Here is a 12,771-nt window from a genome sequence, read left to right on the forward strand (position 1 = left end):
AGAAATAGATTCATACTAGTATGGCAAAATGATTTTAACAACAGTGCTAAAACAATTCAATGGGGGAAAAAATCTTTTCAGGAAACAGTACTAGAAGAATTAAGACATCTATCCATCTACATCCATACAGATATATTTTAAATCAACTCTGACCTATACCTCAGACTTCATATAAAATTCGTAATGGATCAGACGTAAATGTAAAACATATAAGTATAAAACTTCTGGGAGAAAAATCTTTGTGACCTTGAGTTAGGCAAATAGTTCTTAGGTATCAGAAGTACAATCCATAAGAAAAACAGATAAACTGGAATTCATCAAAATAAAAAAGGCACTTAAGAGAAGGGAAAGACATGCCACAGACTGAGAGAAAACATTTGTAAATCACACATCTGACAAAGAATTTGTACCTAGAATACATATTGCAAAAATCAGGGCTTCCCTGGTGGCGCAGTGGTTGAGGGTCCGCCTGCCGATGCAGGGGACGCAGGTTCGTGCCCCGGTCTGGGAGGATCCCACGTGCCGCGGAGCGGCTAGGCCCGTGAGCCACGGCTGCTGGGCCTGCGCGTCCGGAGCCTGTGCTCCACAACGGGAGAGGTCACAACAGTGAGAGTCACGGGTACCGCAAAAAAAAAAAAAAAAAAAAAAAAATCACTTGAAGCCTAACAAGAAAACAAAAACCCAATTCTAAAAATAGGCAAAGCTAGGGCTTCCCTGGTGGTGCAGTGGTTGAGAGTCCGGCTGCCGATGCAAGGGATGCGAGTTCGTGGCCCAGTCTGGGAAGATCCCACATGCCGCGGAACGGCTGGGCCCGTGAGCCATAGCCACTGAGCCTGCGCATCCGGAGCCTGTGCTTCGCAACGGGAGAGGCCACAACAGTGAGAGGCCCGTGTACCACAAAAAAATAAAAAGAAAATAAAAATAAAAATAGGCAAAGCTCTCTTCTAGTTATTGCGGCGTGAGACACCCTCTACGAGGCGGTGCAGGAACCGCATGGGAACCAGCACAAGCGCCAGAAGTTTTTGGAGACGGTGGAGCTTCCCATCAGCCTGAAGAACTATGACCTTCAGAAGAACAAATGCTTCTCAGACACCGTCAGGCTTAAGTCCACTCCCCACCCCAAGTTTTCTATATGTGTTCTGGGGGACCAGTGTCATTGTGATGAGGCCAAGGCTGTGGATATCCCCCACATGGACATCGAGGTCCTGAAGAAACTCAATAAGAATAAGAAACTGGTCAAGAAGCTGGCCAAGAAGTATGATGCCTTTTTGGCTTCAGAGTCTCTGATCAAGCACATCCCACAAATCCTGGGCCCAGGCCTGAATAAGGCTGGCAAGTTCCCTTCCTTGCTGACCCACAATGAGAACATGGTGGCCAAAACCGATGAAGTGAAGTCCACCATCAAGTTCCAGATGAAGAAGGTGCTGTGTCTGGCAGTGGCTGTTGGCCACATGAAAATGACCGATGATGAGCTTGTGTACAACATCCACTTAGCCGTCAACTTCCTGGTGTTGTTGCTCAAGAAAAATTGGCAGATCATCCAGGCTCTGTACATTAAGAGCACCATGGGCAAGCCCCAGCGCCTGTACTAAGGCACAGCCTAATAAACCATACTCCCACCATTAAATAAATAAATAAATAAAATAAAATAAAAACAGGCAAAAATCTGAACAGACATTTCACCAAAGAAAATCCATACAGAGACATGAAGAAGCACATGAAAGGATGCTCAACATCATTAGTCATTTGGGACACACAAACTGAAGCCACAATGTTATCACCATATGCCAATTAGAATGTTGGGGTGGGGGGAGAAATCTGACAATCCCAAGTGCTGCAGTGTGTGTGGTGCAACTGGAACTCTCATACACTGCTGGTGGGAATGCAAAATAATACAGCCAGGGCTCCCCTGGTGGCGCAGTGGTTGAGAGTCCGCCTGCCGATGCAGGGGACACGGGTTCGTGCCCCGGTCCGGGAGGATCCCACATGCCGCAGAGCGGCTAGGCCCGTGAGCCATGGCTGCTGGGCCTGTACGTCCAGAGCCCGTGCTCCGCAACGGGAGAGGCCACAGCAGTGAGAAGCCCACATAATGCAAAAAAAAAAAAAAAAAAAAAATACAGCCAACAAGAAAAAGTTTCAAAGTTTCTTACAAAGATAAACATATACTTAGCATAACCCCAGGATCTCACTATTAGGAATTTACCCAAGTGAAACGAAAACTTATGGTCACCCAAAAACCTGTATGAGGGGCTTCCCTGGTGGCGCAGTGGTTGAGAGTCTGCCTGCCGATGCATGGGAAACGGGTTCGTGTCCTGGTCTGGGAGGATCCCACATGCCGCGGAGCGGCTAGGCCCGTGACCCATGGCCGCTGAGCCTGTGCGTCCGGAGCCTGTGCTCCGCGACGGGAGAGGCCACAACAGCGAGAGGCCCGTGTACCGCCAAAAAAAAACCTGTATGAGGATATTTACAACAGCTTTATTTGTACCTGGCAAAAACTGGGAACAATCTAAATGTTCTGCAACTAGGGAATGGATAAACAAATCGTGGTACATCCACTGGATGGAATACTACTCAGTAAGAAAGAACTACTGATATACGCAACAACATGTATGAACCTCAAATGCAAATTCTAAGTGAAAGAAGCTAGACTCAAAAGGCTATATATTGCATGATTCCATTCATATTGACAAGGTAGAAAAGGCAAAACTACAGGGATGGTGTACAAATCCCCTGGTTGCCAGGGATTAATGGGGAAGGGGTTGACCAAATAGGGTAGAAGATGGGAGTTTTTTTAGAGGGTGATGACGGAACTGTTCTGTAAGTTCACTGTGGTGGCAGTTACATTCTCTAGGCATTTGTCAAAACTCATGGAATTGTACACCCAAAAGTATAAATTCAGTGTATGCCAACTGAAATATAATTTTAAAATATAAATTATAAAAGTAATCTTAACCTGCACTGGATCCTCTATAATGGAAGTCTGACTGATAAAAGTACAATGATACCTTATAACCCATCAATTACTGGGTATTTATCTGGAAAAACAAACAAAAAAACCCCCACAAAACACTAATTCAAAAAGATACATGCACCTCAATATTCACCGCAGCATTACCTGCAATTGTCAAGATATGGAAGCAACCTAAGTGTTCATCAACAGATGAACAGATAAAGAAGATGTGGTATATATATGCAATAGAAATTTTGCCATTAGCACCACATGGATGTACTTGGAGGGCATTATGCTAAGTGAAATAAGTCAAAGACAAATACTGTGTGATATCACTTATATGTGGAACCTAAAAAAATACAACAAACTAGTGAATATAACAAAACAGCAGCAGATTCACAGATACAGAGAACAAACTAGTGGTTACTGGTGGGGTAGGGGCAACATAGGGCCGGGAGGTACAAACTACTGGGACAGGCTACAAGGATTTATTGTACAACACAGGGAATATAGCCAACCTTTTGTAATAATTGTAAATGGGGTGTAACCTTTAAAAATTGTATAAAAGGGCTTCCCTGGTAGCACAGTGGTTAAGAATCCACCTGCCAATGCAGGGGACACAGGTTTGAGCCCTGGTCCAGGAAGATACCACATGCTGTGGAGCTACTAAGCCCATGCACCGCAACTACTGAGCCTGCGCTCTAGAGCCCGTGAGCCACAACTACTGAAGCCCGCATGCCTAGAGCCTGTGGTCCGCAACAAGAGAAGCCACTGCAATAAGAAGCCTGGGCACAACAACAAAGAGTAGCCCCCGCTCACCGCAACTAGAGAAACACCCGCGCACAGCAACACAACGAAGACCCAAGGCAGCCAAAAATAAATAAATTTTAAAAATAAATAAATAATAAACATTGTATTTTTAAAGTGTGGCATCAAAAGGGCAATCCTAAACAGAAGAACACAGATGTCAAATTATTTAGTTCCAGGCACTTTATATATATTATTATTTCATTTAATCCTCACATTAATACTTTATGTAAGGTAAGCATTATATACATTTTACAGATGAGGGTAGAGAGGTTAAGTGACCTGACCCAAGATAAAACAAGATTTAACAGGATCTGAATATTAGATGACATTTATAAAAATTTATACTTATGGCACCCTTAAAGATTCTTATTTAATTGCTTTAGGTTGGGGACTGGTCAAAGGAGAGAAATCCACCTGTGTATGCTACCAAAATTCATAATTAAAATTCACTAATCCATTATTCTAGTGGAAAGTCAACTCAAGCTCTTGGATGAAATAAACAACTCTTCATCGTGTTCTCACTGGTGTTCCTCTTTTTTTTTTAAGGATATAAACAAACCAAACAAAATCAGTTAATGAGAGAAATCACTATAATTAGAAAACTATTACTACTGGCAGCGATACATTTAACTTCCAGGACAATAAGGCAATCTAAAATGTCACATCATCTCTAGTTATAAACCCTAAAACAATGGTTTCCCCATTCTGGCTACATATTAGGATCTCCTGTGGAACTTTAAAATACCAATACGTGGGGCTTCCCTGGTGGCACAGTGGTTGAGAGTCTGCCTGCCAATGCAGGGGACACGGGTTCGAGCCCTGTTCTGGGAAGATCCCACATGCCGTGGAGCAACTAGGCCCGTGAGCCACAGCTACTGAGCCTGCGTGTCTGGAGCCTGTGCTCCACAACAAGAGAGGCCACGATAGTGAGAGGCCCGCACACCGCGATGAAGAGTGGCCCCCCGCTTGCTGCAACTAGAGAAAGCCCTCACACAGAAACGAAGACCCAACACAGCCAAAAATAAAATATATATATATATATATATATATATATATATATATATATAAATTAATTAATTATTTTTTAAAAAATACCCATACATGGACTTCACCTCCAGCAATTCTGATTCAACTGTCTGGAATGGGACATGGACACATGTATTTTTCACCCAAACTTTTAACCTTAAGTTCCCGAGATGATAGTAATATGCAGCCAGAATTAGGAACTAATGCTCTAAACAGTTTCCCACTATGGGAGCTCTGAAAAAGTAAAGTATATATGTAGAACTCTCATATGAATATAGTAGTGTAATATTTTAGTAATTTGAAGAAAATTACATTTTAGGGTTATAGCAGCAGCATTTGCTTTGAAAATATCTCCAAAGTTCCATTTTTGCATTTTTAAAAAGTGGGTATGAATATGCCAACTGTCCCAGCTGACACTTTATGCACTGTCATCCTCTATCGTTTGATCAAATGATTCTCAACTTTGGTAGCACATTAGAATCACCTGAGCTTTTTAAAAAACTGATGTGCAGGCCACATCCCAGGCCAAATACATCAGAAGTGAGGTGGGGGAGGAGAGGTGGAGGAGGGGACTGGATACAAAAGGGAAGAACCTGTGCATTACCATATGAATTCCAATATGCAGCCGAGGTAGAGAACCACAGTTCTAGATGTATGCATGTATGCAGACAGGCCCAAATTCAAGAGTATGACAGACTCTCCTGGTAGATCAACCAAGCTGCTGAATGACATTCCTAGGATTAGTACTGTGGGGAGGCAACTATTTTTTGAAAAGTCTCAGCAGACAACCTTCTTATTTTAGGGGAAAGCTAAATATTAGATGAATGGGTTTTATAATATTAAAGAGTAGCCTAAGATGAACCAGCAAAAAAAAAAAAAAAAAAAATTTTAACCCAATTAACATACACAGAAAGATTTCCAAAGCCTAGATTTTATTTATCTCAGAATTTGATCTGCAATAGAATTATAAATAGATTCCATCTCAAAACTCAGTTTGACAATTTTCCTACACAAGAATGGGCTCATTCCAATGCAGGGGACGCAGGTTTGATCCCTGGTCGAGGAACTAAGATCCCACATACTGCGCGGCAACTAAGCCCGCATGCCACAACTACTGAGCCCATGCACCTCAACTAGAGAGCCCGCATGCCGCAACTAGAGAGAGAACCCTCACGCCGCAACTAAAGAGGAGCCCACGCACCGCAACTAAGACCCAACGTGGCCAAAAAAACAATAATAATAAATTTTTTAATAAATTTAAAAAATATAAAAATTTAAAAATTTTTTTAAAAAGAATGGGCTCATGCTTCTACATTATGCTTCTATCTAGCTTAATCTGAGCTCCTTAAGAGAGCTGCTGGTGATCCAAATTTTACAGACTATTAATGTGCCTTTTAAAAGCAATATTAGAAACCCAAAAGCCATAAAGTACAAAAACTTCTGTATAGAAGTATTTGCAACACCTACAATAAAAGGTAAATAAGCAAACATACATGTCCACAAAAGACAAATAATCCAACAAAAATGGGCAGTTTATGAGTTCAGCCAAAGAATACAATTGGCTGAAAAACAAGAAAATATTCAACCTCAATAATACGACTACTGTTTTTAATCTACCACAATGGCTAAGATCTTAAAAACTGATAATATGCGGAAACAAAGGTGTGGGGAACTGGCCTACAACATGTTAGTGAGATGGCAACTCTCTTAAAACCTTTGTGAGAATAGTTTAGCACAACTGATCAAAACTTAAAATGCACTTGACCTAGGACCTAGAAATTCCACTTTTAGGAACCTAGCCAAAAGAAATCCACAAGTGTAAAAGGGTAAGAATAAGAAATTTCACATGCACATTATTTGGAAAAGCAATAAAGCAAAGACAACCTACATTTTCCCAAGAGGAAACTGCCTATAAATTATGCTGTAACCATACTTAAAATATTATGCAGCAATTTAAAAAACAAAAAGAAAATAGATCTGTGTGCACTGGAATGGAAGGATACTACCGAGATACCACTGAGTGAAAAAAGCAAGTTACTGAGCAATGTACAATATTCCATTTTTGTGTTAAAAAAAAAGAAGAAAAAAGTAAATTTGTATGACATATTGAATGTACACTTTAAAAGGTTTAGAAAGCTGTCCTTGAGAATTATATCCCCAGGGACTGGTTTGGGAATAGGGTAAAAGATTTTTTCTATTTTATAATCATATTAATAGAAATTTAAAATGTTACTTTTACAATAATTAACAGTAGTATAGGCCTTGCTACTTCAAAATGTGGTCCACAAAATCTCAATCACCCTAATCTCAAAGGGTTAGTTAGGAATGCAGAATCCTAGATCCCAATCCACATCTACTGAATGTTCATTTCAACCAGACCCTCAAAAGTTCCTGAGGTGACGTGTACGCACATTAAAGTTTGAGAAGCACTGGTACAGACTATAGGAAGCAACATCTGAGCTGGTCACACTAACTGTAAGTAGTTTCATTTCCAAACTCTCAGATTTAATTAAATACTTGATTTCCTTCTAAGAAATGATCATGTATAATTCAGGTATAATTTGCCTTCCATTTAAAGGTATATAAGAATGCTGAGAGCTTTATACTAAGAGTCACTAAAAGGCTGCAATATAATTAACATTCAATGACATACAATAAATCCTTTAGGTATCCAAAGTTCATACAGTACTACATACAAAATGGAAGAGTAGTATCTTGTCACCAAAAGATGCTCTTGACTTTGATCAATCAGGATTAGGTGCCAGGAATAGAAACCACTAGATATTCTGAGCAAAGGGGGAGTTAATAAGAGAGCAATTGGGTGCTTAATAGTTTTAAGGACTGGAGGAATGGGGCTGTAAGGCTATGTCTGTCTATAAGAATGACACCAGAACACTACACAACTGAAACACAAGGGACTCTCTCCACCTGAAGCCACCAATGGAACCATTAAATTCAAGAACAGCAGATAACTGTGATCCAAAGGAATCAGGAAGTCACCACGGCCACTGCCACAACTGCCACTATATAACCATGAAGGTGATGTACACAAGAGTCTAGCTGCTGCCTTTGCTACAAATGCCTCTTGATAACACAGAAAGTGAAGAATGAACAATGCAATGCTGCATTTCCGCTACTGCAGAAAAATCTCACATTTTCACAACCCAGAAAAAGGGGGCGGGGGGGATGGGGAGAGAAAAGGGAAGAAAGACGAACCCCCTTCACACCTCACATACGTATCTAATTGCCAGCAACTATTTCACATCTAAAACCCTAAACGCAAAACAGTCTGAGAAATAAAGTTTTTGGCTTTCTAGCCCAACAATACAGAGAGGTAATTAGGAGGGTTGAGGAAGACCATCTCACAGAATTCTCAGATGGCTTAAAAGATATATTCACAAAAAGAATTTACAACTAAACAACACTAATCCTCAAAGTTTCCAGTTTTGAATATTTACTTCTAAGCTACCATCAGCAGAAGGAAGGTAAAAGAAAAAAAGGGGGGAAATGAAGATGCTTCCTGGATATTATTTTAGCAAGAAGTTCACACTTTACTCACTACCCTTGGGGATTATTTAAAATAAAATTTAACACCAACAAGTTTTGACCAACTATTTGTAATTCTGTAGATCCGTGATACTTAACTTGAAATTTTGCTGAGATATGCATTTGAACTACAAATTTAATCCTGATGTACCAAAAGTTGTTAATGAATGCACCTAGCCAACTACCTATCAATAATATTTCAAATTTGGCTTTGTTCTTCTTCACCTTGCCCTTCAAATGCCTTGTAGGTGTTATATGACGGAAATTACTTCCTCCTATATCATCTCAAATTTGAAAGGTCAAAGATCTCACCTCTAGAGAATGTCAAGAGTTTAATCAGAATAAGAGAAATAAAATGTTTCTGTAAATGGAAGGAAGGTTACCAAACTGTGTATAATCATTTAATTTTCTGTAAAAATTCAACTGCAAACCAAAGGGGTTGGGTGATGGAACAGAGATATATTTACATAAACAGTAGAAACAGTATGTAAAACCTCTATTTTACAACAGAAAAACAAACTCATGTAAATAGCACTATATACTTTAGCATTTAGTTGAACAAGAGCCAAGTCACCTCCAACAATCATTAACTCTAGTTTTAAAATTTCACCGTTAAATGAGGCCTCATTCAGGCAAAATCTGGGGGGAGTCTCAGTCTCCTAACTGGCTATTCCTTGAGTGGAGGGAAAAAATCCTATAGATAAAAAAGGTAAGAACTAAAAGGTAGGGCCAAGAATCAGGTAACTCCAATTCCAAACTATCTTGGCATAACGGAGCTAATCTAAACCACAAATGAAGATTCTATATAGACCACCTTATGATATTTTACTATTTTTGTGGTGAATTGTGAGAAATAATTAAGGTTATTTAGCAACCTTGAGTTATCTACTCACATCCTCACCTCTGGATTCCAATGGTCAAGCCCAAAGTATTAGCAATCCACATGGATATTGTGGCACATACTGAAAATGTTCCACCACACAACCAAAACATCTGAGTGACTTTCATGTAGCCAGCCATCTCCAAACTACCTAAAGATGGCATACAAAAATTAGTTCTGTGAAGTGAACTGAATATTGTTAAGAAGTCTTGTATGTAGTTACTTCTTCTTCTGGAGGCACTTAGAAAAAGAGATACCTATACATTCCCAACTACTACTTTTTTTTAAAAAACAGTATTTGACCTAGTACTTTTAACTGTATCTTTTAACTAATATCTTTCCTTTCCCAACATGGCAACTCGAAATACCTATCGATAACTGGTAGGATTCTGATTAGCAACTGACTGACTACTTTTTACTTATTCATACTCTATACATGTATATGTGGTACACAAAATTTTGTATAATATAAACATAAGTGAGATTATTTGAAAATCATAGTGCTTTAGAGAACAAACGTATGGACTCCAAGGGGGGAAGCGGGGGTGGGATGAATTAATTGGGAGATCGGGATTGACATATATACACTATTGATACTATGTATAAAATAGATAACTAATGAGAACGTACTGTATAGCTCAGGGAACTCTACTTAGTGCTCTGTGGTGGCCTAAATGGGAAGGAAATACAAAAAAGAGGGGATAAACGTATACGTACAGCTGATTCACTCTGCTGCACAGTAGAAACTAGAACACTGTAAGGTAACTATACTCCAATAAAAATTAAAAAAAGAAAATCAGGGACTTCCCTGGTGGCGCAGTGGTTAAGAGTCCTCCTGCCAATGCAGGGGACACAGGTTCGAGCCCTGGTCCGGGAAGATCCCACATGCCGCGGAGCAACTAAGCCCGTGCGCCACAGCTACTGAGCCTGCGCTCTAGAGCCCGTGAGCCACAACTACCGAGCCCACAAGCCACAACTACTGAAGCCCACGTGCCTAGGGCCCGTGCTCTGCAACAGGAGGAGCCATCACAATGAGAAGCCCATGCACCGCAGCGAAGAGTAGCCCCCGCTCACCGCAACTGGAGGGGGCCCGCGCGCAGCAACAAGACCCAACGCAGCCAAAAATAAATAAATTTATTTTTTAAAAAAAAGAAAATCATAGTGCTCATATTTTAAAAGTGTGAAAGTTTTACTTAAGTAAATTTGTATCTTACAAATGCTTTTCTAAGAAAAACTACTTGAAAATAAAGTGACTGTAAATGTCTTTAAAGATCAAAAAGCAGTCATAAATCCAAATGATCTTGAAATAGACAAAAATATACTCCTGTATCATTTAAAGAAAGTTTTATAACAAAGCTGTAACAGGCCACATACATCCCAGTACATTCTCTTGCCAATTATTCTCAAAATTCACAGCTCAATGGTTAAGAATAATGAACAAGGGACATGTGGCACATACAACTGGGATCTTTCTTCATGAAGGCTTGGACTAAGAACACTTTTACATATATTTGCAGAAGGGATTTTAAAGAATGAAGGTATCACTAAATGTGGACCTTTAAGGATGGGATTGCACTGAATCACTGTTAAATTGTTAAAAATTTAGTGGATGGGGCTTCCCTGGTGGCGCAGTGGTTGAGAGTCCGCCTGCCGATGCAGGGGACACGGGTTCGTGCCCCGGTCCGGGAAGATCCCACATGCCGCGGAGCGGCTGGGCCCGTGAGCCATGGCCGCTGAGCCTGCGCATCCGGAGCCTGTGCTCTGCAACGGGAGAGGCCACAACAGTGAGAGGCCCGCGTACCAGAAAAAAAAAAAAAAAAAAAAAAATTTAGTGGATATACACAGTTTTAGAAGCTAATGGTAACCTCAAGGTTTAACAACCATCTTTGCCACATCCCAGTTGCTAATCATTTCCAATCCTTTGAGGAAACCATTTTAAATTCTTTTAGCTGTTTCTTCTGGTATTTATTTTTATCCTAAATAATATGCTTATGCTCAGATAGTTACTATCTTTCCATTTAAGATATTATCTATCACCTTCCTTGTGAAAGTTGAAGATTTAGCACTCCTACATGCACCCACTCCCAAATCATCCTTATAATATTTTATCATAGTTTTTATTCAAGCCACTATCCATTGTTTTTAACAATCAACTAATAGGAACTCCGAGAGGAGAGGGAAGGGAATTACCAAAGCAGTATTAAAAGTTTATTTCCCAAAGCTTTAAAAGGACACAAGTCTTCCAGTTGAAAGGGTCCAATATGATCAGAAGATTCACATTTATACATCTCTTCAGAACACAAAGGATAAAGAGAAAAGGCTGAAACTTTTTTAAAAAGTTATCAAGAAATGGGAAGCAGACTGGTATTAGATTTATTAGCAACAGTGAATGCAGAAGGCAGTAGCTTTCATATGCATTCCAGTCCAGAAGTTTCCTGGCTAGCCAATCTAGCAACCAAAATTAAAGGCAAACTGAAGACCTTATCAGTCACAATGAGCAATATCCTAAAAAAAAGTTATGTGGGAGTTAAATTAAGAATGTAGTCCAGCAAAATGAGACTAAATCAAGAAAAAAGACATAAATCTAAGAAACAACGGCAGAAGTGTAATGTAAAAGGTCGTGATTGATGGCTACACAAGAGGCCTAGTGGGAAGGGCATCCTGATTACAAGAACAAAATGGAGGACTCCAGGAGAAGTGCAAATACAATCCAAGCGTAAACTGGACTACTTGGACTGTCACTAAATGATATAACCATAAAAACAAACATTACTCAATGGTGTCACTTTAAAAATCAAGCTATGAGCGAACTAAGACTTCATTATGATCACAAGACAAAGGAACTTTGATAACATAAAAGTATAGGTAGCATAAACTGCAATCCTCAAAGGTGCGAAAAGGAAGAGGAAAGAGATAATGCCAAAGGGTGATGGAAAGAAAAGGGTGTATTAATTAAAATTATAAATGTAATCATTTGAAGACATAATAGGTCTTTACTTTTTTATTTGCTACCATATGCAAGTATTACTCTCTTTTTTTAAAATAACAAATTACAGATTGGAGAAAAGAGCTACAATAACTATCATATATTAAGAACTAACTAAGTGGCTTCCCTGGTGGTGCAGTGCATAAGAATCTGCCTGCCAATGCTGGGGACATGGGTTTGAGCCCTGGTCTGGGCAGATTCCACATGCCACAGAGCGACTAAGCCCATGCGCCGCAACTACTGAGCCTGTGCTCTACAGCCTGTGAGCCACAACTACTGAGCCCGTGCGCCTAGAGCCCATGGTCCGCAGCAAGAGAAGCCACCACAATGAGAAGCCCGTGCACCACAACGAAGAGTAGCCCCCACTTGCCACAACTAGAGAAAGCCCGTGTGCAGCAACGAAGACCCAATGCAACCAAAAATTAAAAATAAATAAATAAAAAATTTTTTAAAGTTTAAGAGCTAATAATAGGCACAAAGGATATGAAAAGGCAATTCAGAGAAATGTTCAGTTAAAACAACCAAGTAAATTTTCTTTATCAGACTAATGAAAATTTTAGGATTCTTAATAGT

The 12,771-nt window shown here is 39.9% G+C and overlaps 1 protein-coding gene and 1 pseudogene across 1 annotated transcript in view; one reads left to right on the forward strand and one right to left on the reverse strand.

The window, feature by feature from the left end:
- ARIH1 (ariadne RBR E3 ubiquitin protein ligase 1) overlaps positions 1-12,771 on the reverse strand; it is a 122,807-nt gene that overhangs the window by 85,580 nt on the left and 24,456 nt on the right. The gene's annotated exons all lie outside the window — the stretch shown is intronic.
- LOC132487483 (large ribosomal subunit protein uL1-like) lies at positions 1,060-1,616 on the forward strand (annotated as a pseudogene).

This window comes from Mesoplodon densirostris, chromosome 4 (genome assembly GCF_025265405.1).
Source record: "Mesoplodon densirostris isolate mMesDen1 chromosome 4, mMesDen1 primary haplotype, whole genome shotgun sequence".
Taxonomy (NCBI): Eukaryota; Metazoa; Chordata; class Mammalia; order Artiodactyla; family Ziphiidae; genus Mesoplodon; species Mesoplodon densirostris.